Raw genomic sequence first — 15,600 nt, 5'->3', positions numbered from 1 at the left:
TAGGGAGGTGCTGGGACTGACCGGCAGACCCTGAGTGACGGATGAATGATTACTCTGACACACGTTTCTGTGAAAGAGAAGCTAAGGGGCTAGTTTGCTTTAGGAGCAAATAGCCCTGTTCATCTGCTTCCATAGGCTTTTATTGTCACAACAGCTTGAACTAAAATTAACCTCTAGATACAATCAGCAGGGTAAGCATCCTTGAGAAAACACCCGTATCTGTAGTGTCTTTCAAACAAGGACGTTTTGAAATCTAAACATAAAGATTCTAGTAAAACACCTGGGATGTGTGTGGGGGGGAGGGGTCAGACTTGTTTGGAAAAGTCAAAGCAGGGGCTGCCGCCTTTGGCCAGGTCCCCCAGAGGCCTCTGACCTTTTAGGGATTCCTCCTTACAGACCTTCCAACCAAGTCTCATGCTTCCCCACAGGGAGCCCCATACTGGAGCTTTCGTGCAGGCTTCCTGAATTAAGTCTTTTTAGAGCCAAAATTGACTGACAAAATCAATCATTATGAGTAACTGATTTGTGAGAATAAGAGTTGCCAATATTATTCAATGGAGAAAGGACAGTCTTTTCAACAAATAATGCTGGAACAATTTAACTATGTTAAAAAAGCAAATAGTCACTACCACCACCGCCTTAGCAACAACAACAACAACAACAAATCTATCCATAGATTGCACCGTTTAAAGTAGTTAACTAGAAATGGGCTAAATGTAAAACAGTGAACAACAATGTATGCACACACATGCACATGCACGCACATACCTGCAAACACATGTTCACGTATGCAAATGATAATTTAAAGTTCTGATGTTAGCCAGGAAAATTAAGTTTTGAGTAGAAGGGAATGTTATGTTCTATTCTAGAAAGTTCACCTGGCTGTTATATTCTTAATAGACTAATGGGTTATGAAGGCAAACAAGGAGACCAGGGGAAGATGATTGCAATAATCCAGGAAAGAGCTGATGGTAGTAGCATTAAAAAGGGTAAAAAGTAACCCTGGCCAGTGTTGCTCAGTTGGTTGGGCCTTGTCCTGGGAATTGAGGGGTCACTGGTTTGATTCCCAGTCAAGGCATCAGGGCATATGCCTGGGTTGTGGGTTCCATCCTGGTCGAGGTGTGGCTGATTGGTGTTTCTCAAATCAATGTTTCTCTCTCTCACAAAATCAATAAGACATATTTTTTAAGGGTAAAAAGTGGTCAGACACTTGATATATTTTAAAGCAGAGATGATAGGATTTCTCAACTGATTGACTAAGCCTTATGAAAAAAAAAAAGAGAAAGGATTCAAGGATAGATTCCAAGTTTTTCTTCCTGAGCAACCAGAAGAAGTTGCCATGAACTGGGTGAAGAAATCTGGGGAATTTGCAGTTTTTATGATTAATAGCTATGCTTTTAATATGTTAGATTGAAAATGCCTATTAAAGCCCAGTGGAGATATTTATTTATTTATTTATTAACTTTACTGAGAAACAATGTAAAAAAATAATTATATATATTTAAAGTGTGCAATGTGATGATTTCATATACATTACAGGATGATTACCAAGATCAAGATATTTACACATCCATCACCTCATACAGTAAACATGGTTAACTATGTGTGTGTGTGTGTGTGTGTGTGTGTGTTGAGAATGCTTAAGATCACTCTCAGCAACTTCCAAGTATATGATACTGTATTATTAACTGTAGTCACCATGCTATACATTATATCCCTAGGACTTCTTACAACTAAAAATTTCCAAGTGAATATATTTAATAGGCAATTGGATGTATACAAGCCTGGAATTTAGAAGAGACGTACAAGTTGAAGTTGTAAATTTTGGTTCATCATCAGATACCTGGTGCTTAAAGCCGTGGAACTAAGTAGGATCACCTTGAAGAGATGGCCGGGGAGTGAGCACTGGAGCAGTCAAACTTTAAAAAAAAATATTTTAATTGATTTCAGAAAGGAAGGGAGAGGAAGAGAGAGATAGAAACATTATTGATGAGAGAAAATCATTGATCAGCTCCCTCCTGCACATCCCCCACTGAGGATGGAGCCTGCAACCCTAGCATGTGCCCTGAAGAGGAATCAAGCCATGACCTCCTGGTTCATAGGTCAACGCTCAACCACAGAGCCCCACCGGCTGGGCATGCAGTCAAAGTTTTAAAGTTCAAGAAGCTGAGCAGGAACCAGCAAATGACATTGAAAGGAGTAGGCAACCAGAGAGAAGGATAGCAAATACCGGAGTTTCTGGAGATCAGTTTTAAAAGGTGTTTCAAGGAAAGAGCTGGGTCGAATTATGCTGGAAAGTAAAGTAAGAAGAAAAAGGAGAATTGACCATTGGTTTTAGCATCATGGTAGTTATCAATACCTAAATAAAAGTAAGATTGGGGGAGTGAAAGTGACAGGTTGATTGGACTTTGAGAATGGGCAGAGGAAGTAGGAACAATGAATAAAGATGAGTCAGGCAATTTTGCTGTAAGGAAGAGCAGAAATAGAATGATAATTGGTGATGAATGTGGGGAGTTTTGATTTTAAGTAGGAACTATTCTAGTATGCTTGTAGGCTGATAAAGTGACTCAGAAGGGAAGTAAAAATTGAGGGGCAGGAGAGAACAGGAACAACTTTATAGCAATGTCAAAGTAGGAAAGAAGGAATTCCTTCTGCACAATGGATATGTGTAGGAATTTTGGCTTAGATGGTAACGGGAAACATCTATCAGGAGGAAAACATATGGAGATTGTAGCTGGGAAACTGGTCGATTTAGGACTGGAGCACATAGGAGTTCTCTTTATGGCTGCCTCTACATTCTCAGTAAAATAAGAGGCAAAACCATTAGCTGAGAGTAAGGAGAAGTGAGGAGTTATTGGAAGTTGAGATGAAATAATCAACTGGGAGAACAAAAGAGTGGAAATGTAGAAGGATTTCTGGGCAGCTATAAGGGACCATTTAAATGAGTTGTTGACTAAAATGAAATTGTCAGCAGAAAAGATGTATGCACAAGTCAACAAGGAGAGTTAGACAATAATGAGCTTCTTGACATGAGCTTTAGCAAACTTTGGGGTTGAAAGAAGACAAAGAAACAATGGTCTCAAAGTTGGCAAGGAGAAGCAAGAAGGATATCTACCCCACCCGCAGGCCGAGTAATAAAAAAGGAAAGAGAATATCTACCAATAGAGAAAGCTACGGGAAAGAGGTATTCTCAAGGGATAGTCCAGTCTCAGAGAAAGAAGGAAAAGACTATGTTCAGACAAGAGGCTGAGTACACAATGGGTGTTGATAGTAGCAAATCAAGAATTTCAGAAGAGCCAAAACCGGTTTGGCTCAGTGGATAGAGCGTCGGCCTTTGGACTGAAAGGTCCCAGGTTTGATTCCGGTCAAGGGCATGTACCTGGGTTGTGGGCACATCCCCAGTGGGGGATATGCAGGAGGCAGCTGATCGATGTTTCTCTCTCATCGATGTTCATAACTCTCTTTCTCTCTCCCTTCCTCTCTGTAAAAAATCAATAAAATATATTTAAAAAAAAGAATTTCAGAAGAAACTGGAAGGGTGTGTGGGGTAGGGGATGGGTAGGGGACAGTAAGGTTAGGGTATGTGTAGCATCATAAGGGGATGAGAGTCAGGAGATGATAACCTAGGAATCTTGAAACAATGAAAACAGTTATTGAGCATGATGGAACTGAGGCATGATGGGGTCTAAGACAGGTTATTACATTAAAGCTGCAAGTACTGGGGAGGGTATTTTCAAGGTATTCTTGCTGGAGCAAATGGAATTTTGTGAAACTCCTCTTCAACTATAGACCCCATTGGCCCCAGAATATAGGGATCTCTATAACAAATGAATTGATCTCTAATATATCCATGAGTAAAAATTACATAGCTTCTTTTCTCTTTTGTTTTGTTTTTGAAAGCTCACTAACATAAAGTGCACAATTTCTAAAGTGCACAATTTAGTGTGATAGTGAAACCATCATCACAATCAAGATAATGAACATATATCTACAACCCCTGAATGTTCACTCATGTCCCTTTATAAAGCCTCTCTCCTGTCCCCCTCCCTTCAGCCTTTAGGCAATCACAAATTCATTTCCTTGCCATTATAGATTAATTTGAAATTACTAGAAGGGTATACAAATGGGATAATACAGTGTATACTCTTATTTTGTCTGGCTTCTTTCACACAGCACAATTATGCAACGATTCACCCATGTGTTGAGTATATTGTACAAACAATCCACAATTTGACATTTACACATTAAGTTATGCAGGCCATTTCCCTTGCACAGCTATTACAAGTAGATCTGCTATGAACCTGCATATACAAGTCTGTATGGACATGTGATCTCGTTTCCCTTTGGCAAATACCTAGGAGTAAATAGGCTGAATCATATGGTAGGTGGATGTTTTAACTTTTAAAAGAATCTTTCAAACTGAGTTTTCCAAAGTGAGGGTCCATTTACATTTTCACTAATAGTATCTAAGGGTTCTAGTTGCTTAATGTTATTACTCTCTCAATTTCTGCTTTTTATTTGGGGGTGTTTATAATATTTACAGTTAATGTTGTTACTGATAAAGATAGATTTAAGAATATCACTTTGCTAATTGTTTTTTATTTGTCCCATCTTGTATTGGTACCCTTTTTCTCTTTTTCTGTCTTTTTTTTTTTTAGATTTTTTCTTTTTATTAAGTCATTGTTCTCCCTTTTCTTGTTTATTAGCTCAAGCAGGTTAGTTCTTCTATTTTCTTTACCAATTATGGTGTGAAGTGTTAACTTATCACAGTCTTCATTCTAATGCTGTTACGTGATACAACTTCACTTGTAGCATAGGGTCTTACCATAGAATACTTTCATTTCTCCCCTCCCAACTTCTGCTTCATGTTGCCATCCATTTTCTTCTATATTGTTGTTACTTTTGCATTAAACCGGTGATTGTTTAAACACATTTAAGTAATAAGGAAAACACTTAAATATTTACCCAAATAGTTACCATTTCCAGTGGTCTTCAGTATGTTTTGTAGGTCCATATATCCAGCTGGTACTATTTTCTTTCTACCTTAGAAACATTTAACTTTTCTTGTAGTCTGTGTATGCTGGTGCTGAGTTCTTTCACATTTTGTATGTCTTAAAAAGTTTTTTAAAAAATATTTTTGAAAGATATTTTTCCTGGGGACGAATTCTATGACACAGTCATATTCTTTGAGTATTTCAAAGATGCTGCTCATTAGTATCTTATGCATTTTTTCAGCAAGAAATATTCTGCCGCCCTTATCTTTCTTCCTCTGCATGCATATATCTTCTTTCGCTAGCTGCTTTAAAATTTCTTCCTCACTTGCTTTGAGCAACTTGATCACGATATGCCTTGGTGTAGTTTTCTTTTTGCCTGGGTTTTATTGCGTTTCTTAGATCTATGAAGGTACAGTTTTCATCAGATTTGAAAATATTTCCACCATTTTTTCATTGCACATATTTTCTGTTCCTCAAAGCCTTCCTCTCATTTAAAGTCTCTAATTACACATCTCACAGGACACTTCAAATTACCCCACAGCTCACTGATGCTGTGTTTAATTTGGACACTTTCTACTTTCTTTTTAATGTTGGATAGTATGTCTTTCAGTCTATTAATCTTTTCTTCTGCAATGCCTGGTCTGCAATGCAATTAATTTGATTCAGTTTATCTCAAACATTACAGTTTTCATCCCTAGATGTTTGATTATTTTTTAAGATAACTTCCATGTTTCTATGGAACATAGTTCTATCTCTAGCTCTTAGAATAGATGGACTATAACTGTTTTAATGTCCTAGTGTACTCACTCTATCATCTGTGACATTTCTAGGTTGGTTATGACTGATTGGGTTTTGTTTTTTTTTAACTTATGGGTCACATTTTTCTGCTTTTTACATTCCTGATCATTTTTAATTGGACACATTGTGAATTTTACCTTGTTGGGTGCTCAAAATTCTTATTCTTATAAATATTCCTTAGCTTTGTCGGGCAAGCAGTTTCTTGGAAACAGTTTGAGCCTTTTGAGTCTTGCTTTTAAGCTGTGTTGGCAGGACCAGTGAAGTGTTTAATTTAGAGCTAATATTGTCTACTATGGAGGCAAAATCCTTTTGTGTTTTCTACTTGATAAGCTATTAATTATGAAGTAAGTTTTCTAGTTTGTGAGTTGGGGACAGACAATATTTTATTTCTGTGTGAGCTATGCAGTTACTATTTTCTCTATTCCTTTTAGAGGGTTCTTTTGTGAACATTTGGTAATTCATTCCCCCCCTTCCCTCCCCCCACCCCCCACACACTGATCCATAGGAAAGCAAAGACTCAGGGGATCCCTCATCAGACTCTAGAGCTCCCTTGCAGTGTCTCTCCCTCATATCTAGTAAGTACTCTTCCTGGCAAGTTCTAGCTGCTCCCTAGATACTCAGCCTTGTTTTCCAAACTCAGACTGAGCCCCTTCTCCTGCAGTGCAGCCTTAATGCTCTCCCTAGACATTAACCTGGGTCATTGCCGGGCTCACATCATTTGTTTCCCTCCTCTCAGGGATGATTGTCTTTGTTATCTAATGTCCATTGACTCGAAAACCATTGTTTCATATATTTGTCTGGTTTAGTCCTTGGCTTCAGTCTCTATTATCTATTACTTCACCTTATTTAGAAGTGGAAGTCTGAAGACATTCTACTTTGTAGCAAAGTCCACACTTTAAAACTCGTAAATGAATCTCTGGTAAACCAATTTCAGTCCCCCTGAGGGAGATGTTCATGACTCACAATGGCCATTCAGAGTCACTCTCTGTCTGAAGCCTGATATTTTGAATGAGGAACCTGAAATAGAGAGACTGCATAAAGTGCCTAAGATTATGGGACGTAAATGACAGGCACTAGAATCAAATCCAGGTGAGTCTTTTGCCAAAACCCACATTCTTTACTCCATTTTGCTTCTTACACCTGCGAGTAAGTTATGGAGGCCATTTTTATATCAGAGACTAAGTGACTGTAGCCCAACAAAAATACCGATATTGTGAAATCCCGAGGTCAAGTGGCAAGGAGAGTCTCAACTGAGAATAGACTTGACTTCGGCAAACTAACTTCTTTCCTTCCTCCCTTCCTCTAATTCTCTCTTTTTTTTGTCCCTCCTACCATGTACTTTTACTGGATTTATCAGGTTCATCATCTGACAGTTGATTGACATTAAAGCCCTTCAATCAGTCAGGAAAGTCGTGAAGTGGTTCTGCCAGCCAAAGCTCCATTTTTTTTAAAAAAAGTAAAAACGAAAGAAAATAAATGAAACTGACCATTGAAACACTGGTGACAGGGTAGCTCAAAAAATACTTTTCATCTGCTGCTTGAACCCCACTTTCAGTTTCTCGCCTTCCTCCTTCAACAACAGGCGCTTCAGCACCTGCTCCAACTTCTTCACAAACTATGGAATCTGGGCTCCGTGCAATTGCCCGGTCACCTGGCCCGCCTGCCAGCAGCACAGCCACTGTCTATGCAGATGCTGGGGTCTCAGGCTCCTGGATCCCTCTGAGTTACTCTACCAGTGTGCAGGGCAACTGGGGGTCTGGCTATGGAGATGTCAAAGTATCTGGTGGGTATAAGGAGCATCCAGAGCAAGAAGACTATGCAATGCCTGAATGTCTCCCTGGCCTCCTACCTGGAGAGAGTCAGGAGCCTTGAGGCTGATAATCAGAGACTGGAGAACAGAATCTTGGGACACCTGAGGAAGAGACCACAGGTCAAAGTCTGGGGGCATTATTTCAAGATCATTGAGACCCCGAGGGCTCAAATCTTTGCAAGTTCTATGGACAATGCCCGTATCGCTCTGCAGATTGCCAATGCCTGTCTTGCTGTTAAAGAATTCAGAGTCAAGTATGAGATAGAGTTGGCCATATGCCAGTGTTTGGAGAGTGACGTCAATAGGCTCTGAAAGGTCATTGATGACCCCAATGTCACTCGACTGCATCTGGAGACAGAGATTGAGGCTCTCAGGAAGAAGAACCATGAGGAGAAAGTAAATGGTCTACAAAACCAGATTGCCAACTCTGGGTTGACTGTGAAAATGAATGCCCCCAAATCTCAGGACCTCAGCAAGATCATGGTAGACATGATCTAGTATGAATTGGCCAAGAAGAACCAAGAGGAGCTGGACAAGTAATGATTCCAGCACATGGAGGAGAGCACCTCAGTGGTTACCTCACAGAATGCAGAGATAAAAGCTGCTGAGATGGCCCTCACAGAGCTGAGATGCAGGGTCCAGTTCGTGGGGACACCTGGACTTGAGGAGAAATCTGAAGGTCAGTTTGGAGAACAGCCTGAGGAAGGTGGAGAAACACCTTGCCATGCAAATGGAACAGCTCAACGGGATCCTGCTGCACCTGGCGTCAGTGCTGGCCTAGACCTGCAGAGGGGCAGCGCCAGGCCCAAAGGTATGAGGCTCTGCTGAACATCAAGGTCAAGCTGGAGGCTGAGACCACCACCTACCGCCCCTGCTGGAGGAAGGCAAGGACTTCAATCTTGGTGATGCCCTAGAACAGCGGTTCTCAACCTGTGGGTCGCGACCCTTGGGGGTCTAATGATCCTTTCACAGGGGTCGCTTAAGACCATCGGAAAACACATATATAATTACATATTGTTTTTGTGATTAATCACTGTGCTTTAATTATGTTCAATTTGTAACAATGAAAATACATCCTGCATATCAGATATTTACATCACGATTTATAAGAGTAGCAAAATAACTGTATGACAACTTCATAACAACGAAAATAATTTTATGGTTGGGGGTCACCACAACATGAGGAACTGTATTAAAGGGTCGCGGCATTAGGAAGGTTGAGAACCACTGCCCTAGAAGAAAACATAGAGAGAAAAACCAAGATGGCGGCATAGGTTAACGCCGGAGATTGCTGCCTCGAACAACCACTTCAAAAAACAACTAAAGACGGAACGGACATCATCCAGAACCACAGGAAGGCTGGCTGAGTGGAAATTCTACAACTAGGAGGAAAGAGAATATCATACCCAGACTCAGAGGAGGCGCGGTGCTGAAGTGAAATACTCAGGTGCGGAGTGCGCGCGAGGAGTAGGCTGGCGGCAAGGGCGCAGTAGTTGTTTTCAATCGGGAGGGAGTTTCAGACTCTGAGCTCCAGATCCGGGCGAGTCTCTGGGGACCCAGACTCAAACGGGAGAAGCGGGACTGTCTGGCTTCAGTCGGAACTCGAAGGCAGCTTTCTCTCCGAGGTTTGCTGGGACTCTGTGAGGCAGAGCCCCTAGGGACGGAACTGAGAGCAGCCATAACTGCTTGCTCCGCCCACCCTGTAGATCCCCGGGGACCCGCTCCGCCCAAGCCCTGCACAGAGCCATTTGCCAGATAGCCTCAGGCAAACGCTAGATTAGCACCGCCCTAGAGATCCAGCACAGAAGCTCTCCCACTGCAGACACAGCTGACTCTCATAGCCAGTTAGCCTGGAGGTCAAATCACCCCCACTATTGCCGACAATAATCAAGGCTTAACTACAACAAGACTGCGCACAAAGACCACTAGGGGGTGCACCAAGAAAGCATAAAAAATGCAGAGACAAAGAAACAGGACAAAATTGTCCATGGAGGATATAGAGTTCAGAACCACACTTTTAAGGTCTCTTAAGAACTGTCTAGAAGCCGCCGATAAATGTAGTGAGATCCTCAAGAAATCTAATGAGACCCTCGATGTTGTGATAAAGAACCAACTAGAAATTAAGCATACACTGACTGAAATAAAGAATATTATACAGACACCCAACAGCAGACCAGAGGAGCGCAAGAATCAAGTCAAAGATTCAAAATGCGAAGAAGCAAAAAACACCCAACCAGAAAAGTAAAATGAAAAAAGAATCCGAAAATATGAAGATAGTGTAAGGAGCCCCTGGGACAGCTTCAAGCATGCCAACATCAGAATTATAGGGGTGCCAGAAGATGAGAGAGAGCAAGATATTGAAAATCTATTTGAAGAAATAATGACAGAAAACTTCCCCCACTTGGTGAGAGAAATAGACTTACAGGTCCAGGAAGCGCAGAGAACCCCAAACAAAAGGAATCCAAAGAGGACCACACCAAGACACATCATAATTAAAATGCCAAGAGCAAAAGACAAAGAGAGAATCTTAAAAGCAGCAAGTGAAAGAAACTCAGTTACCTACAAGGGAGTACCCATATGACTGTCAGCTGATTTCTCAACAGAAACTTTGCAGGCCAGAAGGGAGTGGCAAGAAATATTCAAAGTGATGAATGCCAAGAACCTACAACCAAGATTACTTTATCCAGCAAAGCTATCATTCAGAACTGAAGGTCAGATAAAGAGCTTCACAGATAAGGAAAAGCTAAAGGAGTTCATCACCACCAAACCAGTATTATATGAAATGCTGAAAGGTATCCTTTAAGAAGAGGAAGAAGAAGAAAAAGGTAAAGATACAAATTATGAACAACAAACATGCATCTATCAACAAGTGAAACTAAGAATCAAGTGAATAAATAATCTGGTGATCATAATAGAATCAGGGACATAGAAAGGGAATGGACTGACTATTCTTGGCGGGGAAAGGGGTGTGGGAGATGCGGGAAGAGACTGGACAAAAAGTATGCACCTGTGGATGAGGACAGTGGGTGGGGAGTGAGGGCGGAGGGTCGGGCTGGAACTGGGAGGAGGGAAGTTATGGGGGGGAAAAAAGAGGAACAAATGTAATAATCTGAACAATAAAGATTTAATTAAAAAAAAGAAAAGAAAACATAGGCAGTAAAATCTCGGATATTTTTTATAGCAATATTTTTTCTGATATATCTCCTTGGGCAAAGGAAACATAAGAAAAAATAAACAAATGAGAGTACATCAAATTAAAAAGGTTTTACACAGCAAAGGAAAACATCAACAAAATGAAAAGACAACCCACTGAATGGGAGAACATATTTGCCAATGATACATCTGATAAAAGGTTAATATTCAAAACTGATAAAGAACTTATACAACTCAACACCAAAAAAACAAACAATCCAATTGAAAAATGGGCTAAGGACATGAATAGACACTTCTCCAAAGAGGACATACAGATGACCAATAGACATATGAAAAGATTCTCAGTGTTACTAATCATGAGACAAATGCAAATTAAAACCACCATGAGATATCACCTCACACCTGTCAGAATGGTTATCAACAAACAACAAGTGTTGGCCAGGATGTGGAGAAAAGGGCACCCTATGCCCTGTTAGTGGGAATGCAGCCTGGTGCAGCCACTGTGGGAAGCAGTATGGAGTTACTTCAAAAAATTAAAAATTGCCGAAATCGGTTTGGCTCAGTGGATAGAGCGTCGGCCTGCGGACTGAAAGGTCCCAGGTTTGATTCCGGTCAAGGGCATGTACCTTGGTTGCAGGCACATCCCCATTGGGGAGTGTGCAGGAGGCAGCTGGTCAATGTTTCTCTCTCATCCATGTTTCTAACTTTCTATCTCGCTCCTTTCCTCTCTGTAGAAACTCAATAAAATATATTAAAAAAAAAAATTAAAAATGTAACTGCCTTATGACCCAATGATTCCACTTCTGGGAATATATTCAAAGAAGCCAGAAACACTAATTTGAAAGAATATATGTACCCGTAAGTTCCTGGCAGTGTTATTTACAACTAGAGGCCTGATGTATGAATTCGTGCCTGGGTGGGGTCCCTCAGCCTAGCCAGTGATTGGGGCCGATTGGGGCCATCTCCCACCCTGATCGGGGCCCGGGGCCAATTGGAGTGGGCTGGCCAGGGGAAGGGACCGCGGGAGGTTGGCTGGTCATGGGAGGTTGACTGTGAGAGTGCACTGACCACTCAGCCAGTTTGGGGGGGGGTCTGAGGGGGGTTGGCCTGCTGCGGGAAATTGGCTGTGGGAGTGCACTGACCTGTGTTGAGCATCTGCCCTCTGGTGGTCAGTGTGCATCATAGCAACTGGTTGTTCGGCCGTTAGGTCGCTTAGGCCTTTATATATATATAGATAGCCAAGATTTGGAAGCAGCCCAAGTGCCCATCAGTGGATGCTTGGATAAAATAGCTGTGGTACATATGCAGAATGAAAAACTACTCAATTGTAAAGAAGAAAATCTTACCTTTTGTGACAGCATGGTGGACCTGGAGAGTATGGTGCTAAGTGAAATAAGCCAGTCAGAGAAAGAAAAATACCGTATGATTTCACTTATATGTGGAATCTAACACACAAAATAAACTAACAAACAAAATAGAAACAATCATAGATACAGAGAACAGAGGATTTAAGGGCTGGGTGAAAAATGTAAAGGGATTAAGCAAAATAAACAAAAATAAAACTCATACACGATAACAGTATGGTGATTACCAGAGGGAAAGGGGGTGGGGAGAGGTAGGAGAGGGTTAAGGGAGCATAAGTGGGGATGGAAAGAGACTTGACTTGGGTGGTGGACACAGAATACAGTATACAGAGGATGTATTATAGAGTCATACACCTGAAACCTATATAATTTTATTAAATTCAATGAGAAAGAAAATAAAAGACAAGATGTTACCCCAAAAATGGCTCTTGTCATGTATGAAACTGTGTAGGTTTTCTCCTTTTAACCTGTTTAAAAGAAGCCCTGTTTTAAAAAAAAAAAAATGTTTCCCAATCATCCTTTAATATGGTGTAAGACCAGGACATTAATTCCAAGTGCCTTGAATGCAGCAGGCACTGAAGTATTTGTTCGCTGAGAAAATACTCCCAAACTAACCTGCTCACATCAGAAAATGATCAACAGAACATTGGTGACAACTGCTAAATGTCTATTAAGCATTTATTACGTGCCAGGTCCTTGCTATGTTCTTCCTCCCTGTGGTTTTTCTGGACCAAGCACCTAACCTGAAACCTCAAGCTCTTCATCAGCAAAAATGTTTTGTGGCAGGCAGCAGGGCCATCTCACAGAGATTTCTGCCACATCACAGGGCAAGGAAGCCACAGATGTCCCCGACCCTCAAGCCAGACAGTCACCATAATTGGAGGGGCCAGACTGAAAACCAACACCAGAGTGGACAAAGAGCATCCTAGAATCCTGGCGGGGACCAGTGATGCAAAGATCTAGTGTCCACTTCTCTTCATGTTGGCACTTCAGAAATTCCCGAATCTGGACACAGCACTGAGGGAGGGGGTGAGCCTCCATTGATAAGATTACTGTTACTGCAGCCAAGTGGGGGCATAAAATAGAAATAACTCTCAGTTACAGAAAAGACAAAAAAAGAAAGAAAATAAAAAGATAAGCCAGACTAGGAAAAATATTTGCAAAACAAATATCTGATTAAGAACTTGTATTCAAAATGTATGAAGAACCATCACAACTCAATATTAATAAAATAAACAACCCAACTTGTAAAATATTTTTAAACTTACATGTAATTAAAGTTTTTAAATGGGCAATTAAAACTACGAATAGATTGAAAGTAAAATAAAGAAAAAATATATATTATGCAAACAATAATCATAAGAAAGTTGATGTGGCTACACCAGGCAAAATAGACTTTAAAACACAAAATGTTACTAAAGTCAGAGAGGTACATTTTCTAATAATGAAATTGCCAATCTATCAGGAAAATATTACAATTATAAACATATATACAACTAATTACAGAACACCAAAATACATGAAGAAAAACTGTCCGACATGAAAACTAAACAATTAAACAACAATAGTTGGAGATGTCTATACCCCACTTTCAATAATGAATACAAACATGAGACAGAAGATCAAAAAGTAGACTAGACCTAACAGATATCTAGAGTATATTTCAATCAACAGCAAGAGGATATACATTCTTCTCAAGTGCGCATGGAACATTGTCCAGGATAGAAAATATGCTAGGTCATAAAACACTTCAATAAGATTACAAGCTTATAAATGATGCAAAGCACGTTCTCCAACTACAGTGGAATGAAATTAAAAATCATGATTTTCTCTCATCCTTGATGGTCCTATCTTTCTCTCCTTCTCTCTTCTTCTCTGAAATTAATAAAAATATATTTAAAGAAAGTCGATAGCAGGAAAAAACTGGGACACTCACAAATATGTGGAGATTAAACAACATATTCATAAATAACCAAAGGATCAATGAAGACATCAAAAGGGATTTTAGAAAATACTGTGAGATGAATGAAAATGAAGAAACAACGTACCAAAACTTATGAAATGCAGCGAAGCAGTGGTTAGATGAAAATTTTTAGCTGTGAATGTCTATATTAAGTAATGAAGAGAAATGGGTAAACTGTTTTTTTTTTTTAATTTTTTAGTTTAAATAAATAATAAAATATATGTAGTGTGAAGTAAATTAAGAGGTTGGGACCAACTCAGGGAGGGTTTTGGAGTCACTGCTATTAAGTTCAAGGTTTTATTTTTTAGCATTGGAAAACTTTTTTTCCAAAAGGTTAATTGAGGAATAGTTGACAAATAAAAAATGTATATATTTAGGGTGTGCATATAATAGTTTAATATACAGGGTGGGGCAAAAGTAGGTTTATAATTGTTCGGATGGAAAATAGTACAATAAGTAATAAGTAATAATACAAGAATAAGCTGTGTTTTGCGTACTCACAACTAAACCTACTTTTGCCCCACTCTGTGTGTAATCATTGTGAAACTAATTTAGGGGAGAAGTGATTTATTTCTTTCTTTCAGAAATAAGACCACAAGAAAGAAAGTGTGGAGGCAGAAGAGATGCTGAAAGAGCATTTGGGAAGCAATCGCAAAGTATGAGAGTTGAGGGTGAGAGATTGCCTTAGAGAACAGGGAAGTAAAGATTACACCCAGTTCTTCCCCCTGGGGGAGTAGCAGGGTGGTGGGTGTTACCGGTGACTCAGGCAGGAAACATCTTAGAAGGACTTGACTTAGTGGGTGAGAACTGAAACCATCTGTGTCCACATGACTTAGATAAGTCCGTAGACCACCTATGTCAGCATGACATAGTTCTTTGCTCCTGAAGAACTTCCAGAGAGAAATAAAACTGTAAAACAAAAAATAATTCCAATTGTTTTGGGAAATGCCTACAGATAAATTTATTGAAGATAAGAGTCTGTTCACATGAGCAAACGGGCTACTTACCAAACAAAAATCTGCTTATCAAGACTTTATCAAGAAAGTCTTGTGAAATATGAGGCTAGTTAATTCATGAGGTAACTCACCTTAGAAAGGTCTAGAATCCCCAAATCCAGGACTTAGTTTCTTACTTGACTTAGCAGTACTACATGCCATTTCTGAACACCAACCACTAAAACTTCTTTTAAAATCTGAAAGACACCATTAAGTGGTAAAGAATTGAAAGTGTGGCTAGGAAAGCAACTGTTTTATTGCACCTTCTCAGCCTTTAGTTAAAAGAAATAGCTATTTGTCATGGGGATATAGAGTACAGCACAGGGAATATAGTCAATAATATTGTAATAACTGTATGGCATCAGATACTAGACTGATTGGATGATCACTTCATAAATTATATAAATGTCTAATCACTATGTTATACACCTGAAATTAATATGACATTACACATTGACTATAATTTAAAAATAAATTATAAAAAGAAATAGCTATTTGTATTTCTGTCTGACATGCACATCAA

General features: G+C 39.9%; 1 pseudogene across 1 annotated transcript; it reads left to right on the top strand.

Annotated features, from left to right (window-relative positions):
- The first annotated feature begins 7,409 nt into the window (after positions 1-7,409).
- LOC308519348 (keratin, type I cytoskeletal 18-like) lies at positions 7,410-8,560 on the top strand (annotated as a pseudogene). The gene has a single exon. The product of its transcript is annotated as a keratin, type I cytoskeletal 18-like (transcript).
- The last annotated feature ends 7,040 nt before the right edge of the window (positions 8,561-15,600 follow it).

Source organism: Myotis nattereri, assembly GCF_964212035.1.
Source record: "Myotis nattereri genome assembly, chromosome: 5".
Lineage (NCBI taxonomy): Eukaryota > Metazoa > Chordata > Mammalia > Chiroptera > Vespertilionidae > Myotis > Myotis nattereri.
This window is presented reverse-complemented; position numbering and strand designations above follow the sequence as displayed.